The 20,806-nt window shown below is 36.4% G+C and overlaps 1 long non-coding RNA gene across 1 annotated transcript in view; it reads left to right on the forward strand.

Moving 5' to 3' along the window:
- The window catches only part of LOC146443257 (uncharacterized), a 32,171-nt gene extending 12,651 nt beyond the window's left edge, over positions 1-19,520 (forward strand). Inside the window, exons 2-3 of the long non-coding RNA XR_014846501.1 lie at positions 15,089-15,147; positions 19,253-19,520. This is a non-coding gene — a long non-coding RNA (uncharacterized LOC146443257). The remainder of the gene's footprint in view (positions 1-15,088; positions 15,148-19,252) is intronic.
- The last annotated feature ends 1,286 nt before the right edge of the window (positions 19,521-20,806 follow it).

Raw genomic sequence — 20,806 nt, forward strand, 5'->3', positions numbered from 1 at the left:
TCCATGTTTTTAATGCTGCTTTCACCAGGAAATGAGGTTGTTCTTTTTTTTCTATCAGCCTATTAGAAAGAAAATGCACCCCCTTTCCAGATCAAGATCTTGGTCTTTTGTATTTCATCGTCTATCTCAATCCTTCTTTCATGAAGATGGCATATTTACAGTAAGATTTCTTTCCCTAGTGGAATCAGAAAATCTACGCAGTCTTTCCCACATCAGCAGCATCCAAGAACACACAATCTGCTAAGAAAAGTCAGACAATTAAAAATTGCTAAGGACCAACTCCTGAAGTGTGTGGATTCCATTAAAATAAGAGAATCATAGATTATCCTGATTTGGAAGGGACTGAAGAAGATCATCAAGTCCAACTCCTGATTCCACAACATAAAACCTAGAAGTAAAAACACATATCAAAGAATATTGTACATACATATATTGAACACCAACAGACTTTAGGCCATGGACTCTAAGCTGGGGAGATTGTTTTAATGGTTGACCCACCTTCTCAGTGAATTGCATATTCTTAATATCCAGTGTGAATACATGTATCCCCATAACATAGCTTTTTAAGCCATTCTCTCTCATCCCTCAACAGACACCAGAGATAAAAGATTAGCACTTGGTTCTCTACTCACCTTCATTGTGAAGCTGTAGACAGCAATGAAGTCACATCTCAGTCTCTTCTATTCCAAGCTGAACAGACTAAATATCCTCATCCAATCCTCCTGACTCTTGCTCTCTAGTCCTTTCATGATCTTTGTTGCTCCCCACTGGACACATTCTTATATTGTGGTGCTCAAAACTGCAGGTCAGGGCGTGAATTGAGGCTGCACCAACACTGAATTTGTGTGATAATCACTCCTTTCCACTGCCTAGCTACACTGTACTTCATGTACTCCAGGTTATGATTGGACTTTTTGTCTGCCAGGCAACATTGTTAACTCATATTGAGTTTGCTGCCAACCAAAACCCCTGTACTCCTTTCTGCACTCCAGCCCCTTGTCCCCCCGTTCTATGTATATATCCAGGATCATATTGTTCCAACTGCAAATCTGGTATGTGCCCTTGTTGAATGTCGTATGGTTGGTGCCTGCCCAGGGCTCTGGTCCATCAAGATCTCTCTGTAACGCCTCTCTACCTTGAAGGTAATCAACAGCTTATCCACATTTTATACTGTTGGCAAACTTAGTGCACACTCAACTCCCCTGTCCAGGTCATTGGTAAAAATATTGAAGAGAATAAATGGGGCCCTTAAAATTGAGTCATGTGGAATCCCACAAATATCTGGCTATCAACCAGATATTACTCCATTTACTACAAACTCTTTTAGCCCAACCCTTCAGCAGTTGTTCACTCATTGCAATGTGTATATGTCTATCTATGTGCTGGGCATTTTGTCTTGGAGGATACTGTGAGAGACGATGTCAAAAGCTTTGTTAAAATGAAAATAACCCAACATTTAACAACACATCCACTATACTGCCTCCATCCATGAGGCAGGTAACTTTGTCATAATAGGATACTCAGTAAGGCTTCACTTTCCCTGCATGAACCCACATCCACTTTGACAGATGACTGCATTTTCTTTCAAGCATTTTTCAATAACTTACAGATTAATCTTCTCTATAATTTTACCAGGCACCAAAGTAAGACTGGCAGGCCTATAATTACTACCATCATTGTTCTTGCCCTTTTTAAAGTCTGAATAACATTTACTAGCTTCCAGTTGACTGAGATCTCTGCAGATCTCTAGTACCATTGATAAATAATTGAGAAAATTCTCACAGTATCCTCACACAACTCTCTCAGTACCCTGGGATGAATCCCATCAGGCTCCTTAGACTGGCCTTAAATTCTTATAATAGGGCTAGCTACCTAAACAACTTTTCAGAATTTGCTTACTTTTGCTATCCATTAAACCATTTCTTAAATAAATATGCTGCTTTTAAAACTATTATATGATGTATAATTTTTAGGATACATTGTAGACTTTCTGGTATATAAAAAATCTCAGAGCTTCAGCCTCAATCAGACTGAAATATTCAAACCCTATATCATACAGCTTTGGTTTTATTTCAAGGTTACATTGGAGTCAAATGTGCCAACCCAAGCATATTAAAACATCAGATTGATTATACAGAGAAGTTTCTTACTGTGCTTCTGTTGTTGTTGTCTTGGTAATGACAGTGAAAAAATTAAAATTCTTCCACATCACCACATAAAAGAGGTAAATGACCTGGGAAAATAAGCTATAGCTTATTACTCATCATTATTATTAATTGAAATGCTTCCTCAGTTCCATTCAGTGCATACAGTGAGAAAGTAAGAATGTTTATGACAAGTTTAACTGTAGAGTGAAGCAAAAGTACCGTGATGTAACCAGTCAAATCTTATGTGTGAGTGCTAAATTGCCTTTTGTGGGTATGGAATTCACTGATTGTTTTCAGGAATCACAGATAAGTGACTTGATAATTATGGAGGTTGTTCTTTGTTTTCCAGTTTTTAGAGGCCTTGCTCATATCAAGTTGCTGGGGTCCTGGGTTATAATCAATGAAATGTATGATTCTGTTTTGCTATGATCCCCTTGCTATAGACTAAATTTGACTCTGAATCATTTTCCCTAAATCATCAATCTGTTTTTTATTTCAGGGTACAAGCAAAAATAATAAAAAAAATAGATGGAGCTGAATTATCTGCTTCATTAAGATAACTGAATGTCACAGACATTTTTTATTCTTTATGTATTTCACACCAACAAGTAGAACTTCTAAGAATTATCAAAGGACTTAATTTGTGTTGCATTGTCAAACTCAGTAGGTCTGCTATGTTAAATTAGGCCTGAATTTAGGTTTATCAAACTTTTTGCTTGCTTCAGTTCTGATTAGTTTTCTGACTGGCAATAAATTTCTGGCTTCCCTTGTTTCTGGTGTGAATGTTTGTCTGTAACATTTTTCCTCTGATGTTACAGGACTATAATTGAACAGCTCAGCTTGAGATGTACTATCACGTCCACTTATGCTTATTTACCTATACTCATACGTTGGAACTCATTATCATAATAACTAGGCGTTTTAGAAATGCCTTAATATTTAGATGTGACTTGCTGACTACTTAGTTGCTTGTATGCACTGATGTCATGCTCACTATCTAAAAACTATCATGAACTTTCAGAGCATGAGCACATTTTTTTAGAAAACAAAGCTATGTCCTAAGTACTGAGAAGATGCAGCTTAGGCAAATATATACTTAAGTAAATATATTTGTCTCTCTCCTCCTCCCCATTAATCTCCCCGCTCCCCCTAAATTCAAACAAAATAAATCCCTTTAAATGATAACTGACTTAAGTCAATTTGACAGAGCGGTAGGAATCTTGAAGACAACATCATATTTCCAAATATTAGCAAAATAGACAGATGAGAAAAGGCAAGAAAGAGTATGTAGATTTCTTCTAGCAGAGGAAAAGGGTGAGTTCTCCATTTCTTATGTATGGCAGAATATGAGGGTGGCAGAGAGACTCAGATTATATCCTCCCATGGGAAAACATCTCCAATCAGATCACTGCCAACTGTAAGTGGCAAAAACAAACAAACAAAAAAAAAACCCAGTAGCAAATTAGGCTGTATTTATTTTGGTGTACTCCAGATGACTTACTTGTCTTATAAGTTTAGCTTATCCAGTTGGACAAGTCCCATTTATTTTTCTTTGCTATTGAAGAGTTTGTGGTTTGATGAGGACTTTTAGGCTGAAACAAATTAAAGTCCCTGCTCTTTAGCTCAGTTACATCTTCAAATTTAAAGTCTCTACTGCTTTTGCACCTACCCTGTGCCAAAAAACCATGATGGATCATCTGAAATTGCCTCAAATATTGCTGCATGATGCTGCATTGTGTGATCATTCAGGGATTTATGTATATCAGTTGTCTCTTATCAGTATGTTTTGCTTAGAAACCTTCCATTGGGATAATTACATGTTGGGGCAGGGCAACAGCTTAGCACAGACCTTCACAGAGTCAAGATGGAAGGGGTGAATCAAGAGGACAAAACACTGGACTGTCCACCAGTCTTATCCTGAAATGACTACTACAAGTTTTTCTTTTTCCCTCTGGCCTAGGAGCAGGTATTTGGGAATTCGGTGCAGAATTTAAAACAAGTTTCAATAAGTTCCTGTCATGCTGTAAGTTTGAATAAGCAAATATAATTCATTAATGATATTTGCAGCCCATGTTGTGCTAATTAAAACAAACTTATTTTTCTTTTACTATTTGCATACTGTTGCTCTGCAGCTATGCCCTTGGAAGGATAATACTGCCTTGTGATGCCAGTTTTTTTGGCATTTCACTGTGCTAATGAACAGAGTGAAACAGTATATGCTTAAGCTGTACTGGAGCTTCTTGTTCTTAGTTTTTGAATATTTCACAGCTACGTAACTATGAAATAACAACTGCACTGTCAGACTCTGTTAAAGAACTGTTTGTTTCTATAATGACAAACTAAATCTACTTTGTAAACTCACTCTCATATTAAAAAATGAAGTCTCTGTAGTGTTTCCAGATCAAAAATTTTTTGGGATTGAGAGAAAAAAAAAACCACTGAGGCACACTTAGAGGGGAAAACAAAAAAGCAGTAGAAAGTCTAGAGGCATAGGGGCCAAAGAGGTGCTTCCAAGTCTCTGGATTGGTTTGAGTTTCTATTGTATTCTATGGCCAAGAGAAAGTAAATTGGATATGCCAGAAGTGACTGTACCTATATAAGCACATTAGGACTTTGAGTATCCATACTAGTCTGAGTGCCTCAAGATTTAAGACACTACCAGATTAAAATGTTCAGAGATGAGAAAATTTCAGACAAATGAATTTTTAACAGAATGGACTTGTGAGTGGAGCTCTGGAATCTGATCCTCTGGGTTTTTCAAGTCACAACAGTGGTGAAACACTTATGTTAACCTTAAATATTTAGTCACACTTAAAAGCTCTTCATAGTCTCAGATAGAGAGAAGAAAGCTGAAGAATTTCTTGAATAAAGACATGTAAGAGAAAAGTAAGCAAAGTTTTTGTAAGAAGCTAATTTACAAGTGTAGTAGCATATTACACAGAGAAAGGTAGTATCTGAATTTGTAAAGTTGATTATATTAAGGATATCTTAATCCATAAAGAGTCTTCAAGATAGGAGCTTGACAGCCTCTGTTTCATGAACTTGCTTAGTTGCTGTGAAGGTCGTCTTGAGACACCATCTTCCATGACTCCTAGTTATCTGGGAAATTTATTCAGTCTACTTTCTCTGTCATTACCCTGTGGCTGTAGGATTGATTTATTCCATTTCCCCACATAAGTTAGTATCTAAGCAAGAGCATTTAGCCAATAGTAAATACTTTTATCAAAGCCTTTTTCACCACAAGTGCTTTGTGCAGGACAGAATGAAGAAGGTGGTCAAACTAAAAAAGAAAAAAATAGGCAAACATATAAAGCATTCTTTAACTGGGTTAGTCATTGACATCCCTAATAGCTCATTGAATTTATTGGCATCCATAATTAATTAAAGCTGCCAGAAGCCTGGTGAAAATTACTAATTAATGTAATTATAGACTATTTTTTTTAATTTAAATTGGCCATTAAGGAATTTTCGTGTTGTTTCAGTTCATGGGCATTAATACACTGGGAAGTTTCAAAGGTTTTTAAAGGTGTTATGCTGGCTCTGTGAAGGTCAGTAGCATAGCAACACGTATGGCATCTTTCTCCTGCACATGGTTCCTCTAGGCTGGCAAAATTGTTCTGTGGCTGCCACTGTGAGTGACACTTGCCAAATGAGACAAATTCCAGTACATCGCAGGATCTTAATAAAGAAAGGTGAGGGTGTGAACAAATATCTCAGATTGTTAATTGAGTGTCTTCTGCATTATTCAGAATTGGTAAACTATGAGCAGCAGGTGGGAAAGCAAAACAAAACCCTTTAAAATAATAAATATGGTTTATAAACTAGCTATTAAAACAAATCACAATGTAGATTTTTCAAAAGTGAGAGAAGAAATTAAAATCACTACAATTAGTTAGATGAGATTATAAACCTCAGAGAAACAAACTGGTCATTTCCTGAGAGGAACACTATTTGTTTGCATTGGACAATAATGTCAAGAGTTTCTGATCTTCTGAAACTCCATCATATTCCCTTAGGGTAGTTTTCACAATCATCACTTGCATCAGTACAGAGTTTGTATGGCTTCTCAGTGAGTCAAAGTAGCAAAGAGCTGGCTGCAGATAAATAAATCCCTTGTTTTTCACCTGAGTCAGAGAACTGATCTGACTTGGTAGATGTACAAGTGCAGGATCTCAGGAAGGGAGGAGGAACACTATTTGTGGCAACAGCACAGTTTTATAGCTCCTTAATTCAGTGATGAAACCACACCCTTGGAATATATTTTCTTTCCTCTCTCCCATCTTCTTCAAATGTCTGTTTCCCATTTGTCCTTGCCAGCTTTAACTTTTAATCCTCTTATAAGAAAAAGATTCTCTCATATCCTTGTTTCTCATAATCTGTAAACATAGACTCAAGTTCAGGGGTCTGTAAAGTCTGTCTCTTCTATAAGTAATTGGATGTGTCAGCATTAAGACAAAATCTATAATCAGTTTCCATCACCAATTAAAGTTAATAATGGTTTTGCATGAGAGTCAGATCAAGTTCTAGGTGGTTCTGTCAGCCTACAGGGAAAAAAGCAACATTATTTCATACAAATTAATTTCAAAATGCTATTTACTGAAATTGCAAAAAAAAAAGTGTGAAAAACTTTTGAAAATATATGCCAGAGCTCTTCATTCTGCTCCACCTTACCATTTTCTCAACTGAGGTCTGCACTTTTCTGTCATACTAGTAATCTCCTGCCAAAGTACCATCTTTCTCTGTTCCCTAGAATGCTAATTATTTAAGTGGTGTATCCTAAAGAACGAGTTGGAAAGATTTCTGTGATTAACAGGATGAGATCACATAACGAAGGACATATTTTCATGTCTTTCATCAAAACAAATAGTATAATGAGGGGATCAGACATTTTTTCTCACTAAAAGGGAGAATGTAGAAGGATTACATTGCTGATATTCAGATGTTCTAGAGGATGTGTGATGTGGTGGGGAGTAGAGATGTTTATAATTGATTGTTCAAGTAAGTGGGTTCAAAGGTTTATTACATACAAGGTGTCAGATCCACACAGCACTGCCAGTAGATATCAGTGATATCCATAGACATAGGGTGCAGCCATAGGAAATGTAGGGCAGGTGTCTTCACCTCTCCTTTCAGCAGTCCACTATTCTTCTACCCTTATATGGTCTCTGGAGCTGAATGAGGGGATTTGTTATAAAAACAGTAAAAAAACCCTCTTCTCACACTCTGGAATAAAAGCGTATAGTGCTGTACCGAGCCAAATTGGTCAAGCAAAAAAAGAAAAAAAAACAGGAAAGAAAATGAAAAGAGAAGAAGAGCAGGACCTTTCCTTTTCGTAGTGATTGACTTAGCTGTCTCGTGTAACTTTGCTCTTAAGAATTATTTATAGAAAGTGTTTCCTTCCTTGGCAAGGTTATTTTAAGAAATCATTCTACATTACCAGAGAAAATTCTACACATCTCTACACTGACCTGGATGACATGGGTTAATTTTAATTGGGTTTTGGGTTCTTTTTTGACAAGTGTGTTTAAAGTCAAGAGCAAGTTAATGATTTTGACCCATAAGTATCCAAAACAACACAAGTTTTGTTATGTCAAACTATGTCAAAAATTTGTTGTCATGGTTGAGCCACAGTCAGCAACTAAATATCATGCAACCACTCACTCACTCCTTACTGTCCTCCCCTGTTGAAAAGAGAACTGGGTGGGGGTGGCAGGAAAGTAAATTTTTGGCTTGAGATAACAACAGTTTAAATTTAAAAGTATATGCTAATAATGATAATAGTGATAATAATTACAATGAAAAAGAGAGATGGCAATAAAACCCAAGAGAAATGAGTGATGCACAACACAGTTGCTCCAGCAGTTTATATACTGTTTATGGTGTTCTGTGGTATGGAACATCTCTTTGGCCAGGTTGGGTCACCTGTCCTGGCCATGCTCCCTCCTAGCTTCCTGTGCACTGGCAGAGCATGGAACACTGAAACGCCTTGATGTATCATCAGCCCTACTCAGCAACAGCCAAAACATCAACGTCCTATCAACATTATCCTTATGCTGAATCCCAAACACAGCACTGTACCAGCTACTAAAATGAGCTCTATCCCAGCTGAAGCCAGGACAGTTATTTTGTGCAAGACTGTCCTGGTGTCAGAGGGAGCAGGGAAGGGCTTTACCAGAGAAGAAACTGATTGCGTAGGTATGCCACTAAGTACATCTAAGAAATCAAATGCTGTTAAATTGTCCTGAATTAACCTCCCTTGCTCAAGAAATATTACAATGTCAATAGGTGTGCTAAAATTATGCAAAAACACTCCTTTTCTTTAGTGGTGCTCCTTTGCTTACTCCTTCTTTTTGCAGCATTCATTCACTTCACCAGTATTCTACTTTGTACTGACCAACCATTTCTGTAAAACCTAACTCACAGAGAACAATTTAGAAAATCTTCCTGATATTACTTGGCCTCCAAAAACAGAGTGGTTTTGCCTTTTTGGCTTTTAGACTTCTCTTTCCTCTAAAACACGTGTCTTCTCTTATACATACAAACACACAAAAGCCCCTTTATCCTATGATGTGCTTGAAATTATTTTTCCTTTATTATCACCTGGTTTTAAGGACTCTTCCTACAGATCCTTTTTCCCATGAGGACAACTGCTACCCTTAATCAAGGTCCTGTGCATATTCTGCTCTTTGTTAACCACTTGGAAAAAAATATGGGTTAGACTTGTTTGTAGTGTTCATGAAAGGAGTTTGCTCTCTTAACTAAGCATCTCTGATCTAAAATAGCTCTTCCTTGTCATGTTTGATAATCTGGAAAAGCAGAGTACAGAGAAGTGATGGATGTAACATTTTATTGTGTCTAGTCTAAGTAGCTAGCCCTTAGATTCTGTTATTTGGGTTGAAAGGTGTACAAATCCTGTGAAAAGCAATGGTTTTCATTTACATTGTGTACTGGTAAAAACCAAAAATGCAAGCTTCAGAAGATCAGCCTTCTACTGTCACATGGGAAACTGTGGGCTTTTAAAAAAACTACGAACAAAGTGTGAGACTTGAAAATATTTTAGTACAATTTTAAAGAATAATTGTTCATCTGTAATGTTTTCTCCAATTATATCTATTTAATAAATTACTATGTTGCCTAAACTCATAGTCTTTAGCCATAACAATAGTGCCAACCTATTAAATCATTGATTTTCCAGAAACAAAGACTCCAGCCTACAGATATAACTCCAGTAATTAAATCTGTTAATGGTTTAATTTCTAATATTAAAAAATTGCATTGCAAATATCCCTGTACAAACATTAAAACTAAAGTGGTATAAATCAGTGTGTGTAGTAAGAAATGCATAATGAAGATGAATTCCGAACATATACAAATTGTTGGGAAGGAAATGAAAGCATAGATGGTATATATGTTGCAACAGCAAATAACAGGTCAGTTCCATGTCAGGGGAAGACTTGGAAATGAAGCAATTTTCATACCAATTTCTTAGTTTTCAAGGAAAGGAATTGCAGGCCAGACCACACATCCTAACAGGTATTCTGAGTCAGTCAGACTCAGAATAATGTACACAGGAATAGCACAATCTGGAGCCCAATATGTCATCACAGCCTTCTCTATAGACAGATACAAAGGCATGGAAATGCTTGATGGAAACATGACTTTTTGAATTTTCTTCTCTGGAAGAATATTGAAAATTATTATCCTGAGTAAATGTAAGATACTTTGTTTTATAAGGATGCTTGATTTAACAGATAGCTGCTTATGTTGTATGTTTAAATAAATTACAAAATGAGTGACTTCACATTCATCTCCTCTTTATGGAAGAAATTATGGGACCCAATAACTGTCATGTCCCAAAAATATGAAATACCTTGAAATAAAGGACTACTTGTATTAACACAAGTAAAATCTCTAAACTGTTATAAATTAGGTTTTGTAATTTTGAAATATCTTGACACATTTTTTTCTGTTAAAGATTTTGTTAGTCAAGAATAAATCTAAAAGAAAAGTACTCATACTATTATAAACTAGATCACATTGCATAAGCTTACAGACAGCACTTAGCATAATTAAAAGATAACTCATATAACTTGTTAAGATATTCAGTAATAGGTACAGGGTTTTATTTTTTTTTAAATTTCCTTTCTGTTACAAGACCATGAAATGAAACAGACTGAAAACAAAATATGATATATTATCATTTAAACAGACCTTCCATTTTATTAAAGCCTTGCATGCACATCTCTGCTGAAAGTAAGAGACATGGCAGTACTTAAGGAAAAAGACAACTTCAGGAATCTGAAAAGGGAACCTAAACCCTAAGAAAATGAAAAATGCTTTAGTGTTTTAGTTACTAAAAAAAGAGAGCTCAATTTGAAATTCTCTTGCTAGGTATGAGGAATCTGAAAGAGGCAGGCTCCTATCCCATGTCCTGAATCACTTCCACAGTTTGCATTGGTGGCTGAGGAAAGATGGCAAGATGTAGACATGCTAAAGAGCAATGCTTTATAGGTAAAAATGGCATGTGATGGTTGTGTGAACATGCATATTTTTGTCAAAACAAACCATTTTAAAGATACATATGGAGGCTACATATGCCACATAAGGACTGCCATGACTAAAATGTACTACAACATTTCTTTAATAATATTTAGATTGGAATTAAAAGTGGTAAAACAGTAGTAGACAAGTCTCTGGTATGGCAGAAGAGTTGGCACTATAATCAGATTTTAGAGGAACTAGAAACAAAAGGTAACAAGATACTTTGAAAGCTTCAGCCCACTGAAGCCTTTGATAGAGGAAATTGCAGTGAAGTTACTGTAAGGAAAAAGTCAATCAAAATGCACATCTGCATGCGACATTGTAGGCAGACAGGTTCTCATTTCATGCAACCCCTAAGCCAGCATGACCTGGGCAGTGTGACATCAGTCCAAAAATCCTGTAGCTCCTTTACTGCAGCAACAGAACCACATATCTCTGGTTCTTCTCAGGGTATATTATTTCAGGATAAGTAATACACTGTTGCTGCAATGGCCTTCATCACTCTGATGCTTTTTCAACTACCTGCAATTTGCTATGCAGACACAGATAAAGATTAGTCAGAGGTTGGTTTTTTTTTTCCTAGGGTAAAAATCAGACCAGACAGATCAAACCCACAGGAGAACCTGTATCTGGGACTCAGTTTTGGTGTATCAGAGTGATAGGGTCACATCAAAAAGTATGCAAGACTGTAAGGTGAAAAAATGCATGTAGTCGAACTGGTGTGATCAATTATTTGAAATGCAATTATCTCTTCTGTAGATAAAATGCCTGATCTGGAATAGAAAGAACTTCAAATATGAATAAAAATTAAGAATGTGACTCTTTCCACTAGACCAAATAAACCCCAAAACAAATTCTTTTTACCAGTCCTCAAAATAATAGGGTCATCTTTGATATTGAGCCCAGACCAGAAAGCTCTGTTTGGCTAAAGGGGGAGTAAGATGAAGATTTTTCTTCTGTTTTTTCTTTAAAAGTGTCTTTCTTTTTGTTTGTTTACTTGTTTTGACTGAGCTATAGGGTCTTTTTAAGTGTTTATATACCATTTCACTTTTTATAGCTGTTCTTCCATGTTTTACTATTTCATGCATGGTTCTAGGAATTTGCAGTGTAATGAAAAAAAAAACCAAATAATTTATTAGAACAAATTAATTGGATTAATTATTGAAAATGAAAAATTGACCTTCTCTGCCAATAGTATTCAGTCTTTTCCCTTCCTCTTGCCCTTGGTCTGTACCACATTAGATATTGAAGTGAATGGTTACTAGAAATGGAGCAGATGCTAGAGCTTCTGGGATCCTGTTTTGGAAGTGCATATTTTCTAAGCATTCATGCAAGCTTAGAAAGAGAGGAAATTGGACTGAAATACACAGCTTGTGTGTGGAAAGCTGGATAGAATATGATAGCAAGAAGGAAAGAAAGGAGAGAACACACAGCTACACTTCCTGCAATCCTCCCTTAAAGTAAATACTTACTATACCTATCTCAAATCATTTTGTAAACCTGGGCTGTATGCAAATCTGCTTCAGTGCAATTAATATGAATCATCTAGCTGAGTAATAAAAGAAAGTTTTTAATCATTTAATCCCAGTTTTCAGCCTCTAGTGATGGCAAATGTTGCTATCTTCAGCTGGAGTTCTCAACTAAACACAGCTGTTGAGAAGCCAAACATTGCTCAGGAGGTCACTTTCAGCAAGTGATCTGTCATTGCCTGATATATATTCATTCATAAGAAAATCTGCTACCAGATGTGTCCATAAGTATGGCAAACTCTCTTTCCTGATGACTGTACAGATGTTTGCTATGAGGTAGGCAGCTCCAGCACTCCTTCCTCTCCTTCATACACTGCTTGTGGTAAAAGAGCCCTGTGCTGGATGTAACCCATTATGTCACTCATTCCTTTAAATATTCTGAGATATTATTCTGAATTCTTTTTACATGCAACAATTTACACTACATAGGTCTTGAAACAGCCCTGTGAAGTTGTTGTACCAGTATCTTAACCCCTGGCAAAAAAGAAGAAATTTAACTACTGGCATACTGCTTGAAACAAAGGTCAATCTCCCTTTCAAAATAAGACTGATGCATCAGACAGCTGGTTTGTTAATTCATCTTGTTTTCCTGGTCTTAACAACATAGCTATTTACCACAGCAACAAAAAACATTTACTTCCCAAAGACTGAGGAGTCGGAGAACGCAAAAGGTGCAGCGTTGCCTGACACTCCCATATGTGTCACCAAAAGTAACCCAAGGCAAGATTATGTTCCACAAAACGCTCCACAGAATAAAACTTAAGTCTGTCTTTCCTTGTGATTTTCAAAGTGCACCTCATGGCCAAGCCAGGAGGGAATAGCTTTCCCTACCTGAAGCAATGAACTGTAAAAACGGGATTAACATTTTATTGACTTTTGGATGAAAAAAAGTACAGCTTTTAATGTTCCCTCCATCAGGACATCTAGCTCACTGTTAACAAACATTGTGCACATAGATTTTTCAGCTGCAACTTTCAACTTTCAAGATGAATTGTCAACTGAAACTATGTAATTTCACCACAGTGAAAAGCTAGACTGGTTTTACCTGTTCTGGCAAAGAAGCAACCTTAACCAGTCATAGATGTACTTGTGAGGGAGCATAACAGTGTTGAAAGAAAGAAGAGAGAAATGTAAGCACAAGTGGCTACTGCTTGCATTTCTGCATCACAGTCATGTCACACTGCTTTCTGCTTCTTTCTCAGATCACATGATCTGGTCTCATCTGAACGTTTATAGGGTAGTTTGTGAGCCTATGCATAAACACAAAAACTAAGATTAAGGAGGGATTCTGATGATTGTGTAGATTTGCTGTCATTTGTTTGATTCTCAGTCTGGCAAAGTCAAGAGTAGTTAAAGAGCCTTTCCTGGGATTTAGGATATAAGTGCTTTAACTACCCAGAAAGAAAAAATATGTTCTCTCTCCTGTATCCTTAAACTGTAAGTTCTAGTGTACGTGAGGTCACAGTTCCTTCCCTTGAACTTTGAATAAAAGCAGAGGGCTTCAAGATATTGGGACTCTGTCCCTAGAGGAATTCATAATTATGTCCTAAAACAGGCTCCTCAACATGAATAAGCATGGAAAACCTTGTCTGTGGATCCTAGATGTAAAAAATATACAAAACTGTTTAGAGCTGATAAAAAGTAATTAGTTCTGGAAAAACATAGAAGGCAGCTAGTTATTTAGGGGATATAGTGATGAAAGATAGGATATTTATGGACTTTCCCTACCTAGAGGTTTTAAGAGGGAATTTTATTACAGCGCTGATAAACTTAAATGCCTAAATTATGTGAACTTGTCCCTTGGTCCCTTCAAGGAAATTCTTTTAAGTTCTTTCCAATATAACCCAGAAATGGATTTTTATACATGCTGGCATATGACGGTTAAGGGTTGTTTTTTTCAATCTAGTTGTGCAAGCACTATTTGATGAACAATGTATTTGCCAGATTTCGTCCATATTTGTCAAATAAATTATTCAACAAATCATTTTCGCTTTATTTGATCAGCTATAACAGCCTTTCTGACTCTTCTGCAATCTAGATACCTTTTAAATAAATAAGTACTCTTACCTCCAGAGACATCAGGAGTCAAACAGCTTTCCATCACCATGGTAAAAGCCTCGAGGGTGATTCCAGATGCATACCAGTATTCTTCCCTGGTACTGGACTGTGTGTAAAAAGAACCAGAGAAACTTTTTGTAATTTAGGTACACAAAAATGTTAGGAAAAATGAGCTCTAAGTTGGCCTTTGTTGGAAAAGAGACAAGATCCTGAATCCTGGTTTGGTATGAAGCAGGTAAGTAACACAAAGGTGCCTCATTTCTTAAAATGGACGAGGCATGGGGTGGCAGGTGGACCTGAAAAATCAGGCATTGGAAACTGAGTCTGCAGGACAGTCAGTTCCTCAAGGCAGGTGATACCACTCACAGAAGGAAAGAAAATAAACTCTTTAAGGTACACATGACTTATTTTTTTAACAAGAAACATAAAACTTTGATAAAGAATCTTGAATCCTTTTTTAATGGCGCATCTTCAGTCATAACAATGCCATTCATTATTCTTTTACTGGATAAATTATAAAAATATGCAACTGTGATTCCTAAACATTGATATTCAGAGTTATCTAAGCTCAGTATGGCATTTCCAGACTGCTATTGTTGCATACAAATGTTCGCTTGCATAAAGAAGCACATTTTCTACTACAGCAACCTCAGGGAAGCAGCTGGCTGCAAATGGGAATATCATCATTATCTTCAACTCCTGAAGGAGACATTGTTGTAATAATAAAGCCTTACAATTGTTTTACCTAACTTGCAATTAAATAACCTTTTTCTTAATAGAAAATTTGGATTAACAGAGGAAAATCTGTTGCAGGATTCACGCTTGATTCTTCATGGTTATCATCAGCCTGAGGGTTGTACCTTACACTAAAGGTAAATTTATACATAATTTATTTAGGATTCATTAATTATTAATAGAAGTTTCAAGTGTGTTACAGGTGTATATGGTATGTGCCATGGATGATTATGAACATCTCAATAAAATGTATTATATTCACTTTCTGTCTATGACTACAAATTATAGTTACTTGTCAAAAAAAAGTAATATCTTTAAAATGATAATTTATTAACCACATGCTAATTACATATTAGTTATTTTGAAATTTTTCTTTAAAGAAATGTTTATGTCCAGTTAGTATCTGGGCAAATGTCATGTGAAAATACGCAGCCTCCCTATATTTACTGATTCATTCTAAGGAAAATTGAGTTACTTGGGATTAACATATGATATTATAATTAGCTTTTGAAGTATATGTGTTTCATTTTGCTGCAAAATTTGTACTGATAAGTAGAGTATTGCTAGACAAAAGATATGGTTGTGGTTATTTTCTACTCAAGTGTTTCTTTAGGCACTTTAGGTACTTTCTAATTGCAAAAGCTAACCACTGTGAAGCCAAAGAACAAATATATATACATGGTAATGGAAAGAGTATGCATTGCAATGTTGCTGAATCCTTTTGCATAAAGCAAAGACAGATTGATGTGAAAAGCATATATCTTCCTGCAGTGAATAATGAAAAGGAGACATCTTTCTGAAGGAATCAGTTTCTAGATAGGTCTTTTTCCAAAACAATATGGTCTGATAATAGATTTGGGGCATATGTGCCCCTATGCATGCATAGCTGCAGAGTGCCATCTGATTGCAGCTGTCAATTCCTCAACTCAAAAGTAAGAGTATGCTATTGATGGCAAAAAGCCAGGGGCCACTTAAAACCAGGTGAATTTTAGAAAAACAGATGAACTTTAGAACTAGAAAAGCAGTAGTCCATCTCTCCAACCTGTTGATGTCCCTCTGAATGGCTGCACACTAACAAAGCCAGCTCACAGAAATCTCTGACTCAGAAGCCCACAGTAAAGGAATGTTGAAAGGAAGATTTTCCCTTGTTCAGGGAGGACTGGTTTAGAGAATACCTGAGCAAACTTGACATCCACAAGTCCATGGGGCCTGACGGAATTCATCCATGAACACTAAGAGAGTTGGTGGATACCACAGCAAGGTCACTCGTAATCATCTTTGAGCATTCATGGTCATCGGGAGAGGTGACTGGAAGGTAGCAAATCTCACAACATCATCACACACAAACTCAGGAAGTGTGGACTGGATGAGTAGAGAGTGAGATGGATTGAGAGTGGGTTGAACAGCAGATCCCAGAGGGTTGTAATCAGTGGCAGAGGGCCCAGCTGGAGGCCTGTCACTGGTGGTGTTCCCCAAGGTTCAGTACTGGGCGCACTATTAAGTTGTTCATCAATGGCTTGGATGAATGGTTAGAGTGCCTCCTCAGCAAGTGTGCTGATGACACAAAGCTGGGAAGTTTTTCTGACTTCTGAGAGACCCATAGACTGATCTGCACATAGACTTAGAGAAGCATACAGTAAATTCCTGGCTACATTTTAAACACGTTTTTATACTGTCTGTGCGACAACATTCTTCCTGATCCTCTGTGGTGAACATTAGCTTCTCATTGACTAGGGATCTTTCAAACAATTAAACATCTAAGGGCCCTTTGTCATATCATTCATTCATGACCTTTTAATCTGATTAAACATGCCATGGAAGTTGGTATTTATTCGAGTTATAACAGAAATATTAGTTTTGGCTGTCAGTAGAACTCTCCTAGTGGCTCCGACTTGATTATTGTGTGGTAGATTCTTTTTATATATATTTTTTTTACTTGTTATGGGGCATCATAATTGTATAAATGTACAAAAATTAGTACTAAACAGAGTAGCAATACTCAAACATTTTTATTGATTATAAAAATTGAAAAGGCACTTCAGTAAAATATGGCTTTGTTAACAACCTATCATAAAGCAATTGTCCCACAGAGGATTTTGTCTGTGCTGAATGTACAGACATTTTGCCTGTACTTTATCCAGTAGTGGAATTCAGTGCTTACTTATGGTATGTAAATCTTCAAATCTAATAGGTGTATAGGTTCTGTGTGACTAAGAGGAAGGAGGGAAAGCACCTTGATGAGATTCTAGAGAGAGAAAAGTCGACATTTTGTTTTCAGTGTGATCTGCAAGTGACGCATAATTTAACCCAGGCTTTAAAGCAATCAGGGGGAAAAAAATCTGTGTCATACTCACTGTGATTTTTAGATAACATAATCCTCAAGAGTTTCACAAAGGTAGAGATTAAATGTCCATTACGTAAATGTATTTCCTCATCAATTTGTTCCTTGTTCACTTGGATAAAATGGTACACCGTTTTGATGTCAAACAACTCCTGATTTTAAATAAATAATGCAAAAATATACACTTGTCCACAGTACAGAAAAAAGGGAAACAAATTGGAAAGAAATGTCGATAAATTGACAATTTTAAATTTCAATCAACTTACTCTGGTTGCATAAATAAGGAAAAGGAAACACCAACAGTTGCAAAGGGTGGTAATATTTAACTTCTTACAGTCCCATAAATAACCTTGATAATGTAGCAAAAATGTGCCCTTAATAATGTAGCAAAAATTATGACAGAAAATAAATCACTACCTCTATCACATCATAATATCAGCATTATTGTTGGTTCTAATAAGAAAAGAAGGCAATTAGCTTGTACATTTATGAAACACTTACATGGAAGCATTGCGACGAGAAGAAATAATATTATTGTCTGTTAGATCCATTTTGTTTGAAATTATGTCTCAGGGGTTGATATCAGCGACTTCTGAGAAAGAGAAAATAATCACTGTAATAGACACTTGTAGAAAACCCTGGCCAAAGGACACATTTTTATCAAATTGTTGCTCCAGTAGTGGTTAAATTAGTCAATGAGGGAATTAATGTACATCTATTTATTTTGTTTGAAGGTGTTTTGGTTATTCAAACACTTTCCTTCATCTTTCTATTTATGATATTTAAAACTTAGAAGTATCTTTGCATTGTACAAAATGTTTTTCTTCATCTGAAACCACGTGTAACCTTTGAGAAAATGGGTAATCATTTTTTTAGTTTCCCGCTGCTGGCTCTTCCACAGAAGCTGTTATTAATAGAGTCACTTTTCTCCTTGTCTTCCTACCTATTACAGAAGAAGTATTTCCTGGAAACCAGACAATGATTTTTCAGCAGAGATTTTTGAAAAAGAAAAGAAAAAGACTTTATGATGTTTCAGATTTCTTTGTTCAAAAATTGTTTTTTTTAATTAGATTTACAGGATAAATTTCAGATTATTTTTCTGTGGCTACAGAGTAAATGAAAAGCTGAAATAGACTTTTCCAACTATATATTATGTTTCCATAATAGAGACAATAATACTATCTGATGATAAATTAAACAGTAGCACTTAAAAAAGAAAAAAGAAAAAAGTAAAAGATAAAAAGCCACAAATATATAGTAAAAATAATAATGGAACAAGCCAAATTTTGATTAGCAAACCCTGAAGGTACTCCTTAGTTAATATTTAGATATTTACAATAAGAATATATATTTACACATATGTTTTGTGTTATTTAAAATTATCTTATTAATGTCATGTTTAATACCACTGAATGAGGAAAGAGAGATTTAGCTGAGTAGCACTAAACATCCTATGTTTCACTTAAGCATTTATTAGACTACTGCTAATTAGACTGGAGGATTTCAACTATAACAGCACATGTTCCACTTTATTATACAATTAGGAATGCAATATGAATATTTCATGATTTCATTAGCTTTGCTGTACACAGAAAGGGTTGCATCTCCTGCAAACAACAAAATCAAAATATTCCAAAGGTCCAAGAGGGAACAATCAGGTTTACATCTGTATTAATGTAGGTTGAAGATAGGTTGAAAAAATGCTGGGAACCAAGCAAATTTTATTTTATGCCAATGTTTCCACCTGTTGAATGCAAGTACGTATAAAGAAGGGGAGAAATTAGAAGGAAGATAAAGAGAAAAAAGCAATGCAGATATAAGTTAGGGAGAAGGAAAACAGGGAATGTTCAATTTGCAATTTTTGCCAGCCTCCAAAATTTGTTTCTCTGGGTTCTCTGCAGATATCAGGTCATCGGTAAGGCAGACTCAAAGACGCTTCATTTCAAGAGGAAAGATGGGCTTGGCTTCTGATGGTTTCTCAAGTCAAATTGTCTGGTATCTTAGGGAGGAAGCAGCTATCAAGCAAGCAAACACCAGATTAAATTCACATGCTATGTGGCTCTTTGCCACTGGGTACTGCAAAAGAAAATCAGCAGGCATGGAAGAAAAAATGTTTGTAGAAAACTGTGAAACAATGTGAAAAGTGATTCTGTTCACCTTTTAGGATTCATTTGCAAAACAAATCAATAAAGGAAATATTTACAAATATTGATAAATGTCTGGGTTTCAAAACCTACCTCTGGTCTAAAACTGCCATGGGTCTGGAATTAACATACCCAAGATGCAATGAAACATACTATAGGAATCTTGTTATAGCTGTGTTTTCATGAGACAGCTGAACTATTCAAAGTCAGCAGGCACTCACCTCCCATATTCTCCATCCTTTTACTCTGTTCTCCCCCTCCATTTTACTGCCTCTGCTTTCAGTCACATCTTCTTTCCTTTCAGCCAGCTCGTACTCTTACATGGTTGCTCATGTGCCAGTTCCTGTCTCCCTGCCTGTTCCTCAGTTACAGTTTGTAGTGTGATCAGATGAGCTTAGTGTAACAGCAGAAGCTTGTAGGGGGCAGGAACAGGAGGAGGGCCTCTTTCTTTCTCTAATTATGAGCTGTGTATTTGGATACAGCTGCTTCCTGAATTCTCAGCCTTGGAGATACAACTGTTTTGAAATTGTGTGAAATAGAAGCTTTACTCAGGTCCCTGTGCTCTTACTAATTACTGCTTGTGGTAATCCATTGTGTTTCAATGTTCTTTTGAGTGATTTTTCAAAACAGGTTTCCTAGCTTGCCTAGGGAATGCACAAATAGCTTGCTGTCAGTGACAACCCAAAATCCAGACTGGAAGGTTGTGGAGAGCAGTTGGTATGCCACGAGTCACAGCCAAGGAGATGGCCAGCAGGGATTCAGCAGGATTACTGACAGAAGGGCTGGGGTGCAAGGAATAGCACTACCATGTATACTTGGTTTGGAGACTGAGCTTTCCAATCAATGCACATCTATCCAAACAGTCTGAGTTTGAAACAAATCTGCATTTCCTTTCACACTCGTGTGAAGAAGACAGAAATCCAGAATGCCATTACAATTTTCTAGAATAAGTAGAAAGAACTTCCCATTCCTCAAAGTCTTTCTATTTTTACTTCAGGGTATCTATTTCCATAATAAGTGTTGTGATACATATTTCCCCACTGATTTTGGACTCCGTAATTGTGCTTTTTCCAGAGGGTGCTTTCTCCAACTCCCTTGCTACTTTTCACTAGTTATGTTTTTGTAACTTTTTTAAATACCCAGTCACGAGCTCTGTGATAAAAATATCCAAGAATATTATCCTTCCCTCCTAATCGACAAGTTCCTCTCTGAGCTTCAGCTGAGTTCAAAAGACAGAGTGGGGAGGGATAGTATGGTACAGGGAGAGACACGGAGGATACTCTTCCTTTTGGGGACAGGCGAAAATTTCTT

The sequence above is a fragment of the Lichenostomus cassidix genome, chromosome 1Aa, assembly GCF_008360975.1.
Source record: "Lichenostomus cassidix isolate B80296 chromosome 1Aa, HeHo_3.0, whole genome shotgun sequence".
NCBI classification, from domain to species: domain Eukaryota; kingdom Metazoa; phylum Chordata; class Aves; order Passeriformes; family Meliphagidae; genus Lichenostomus; species Lichenostomus cassidix.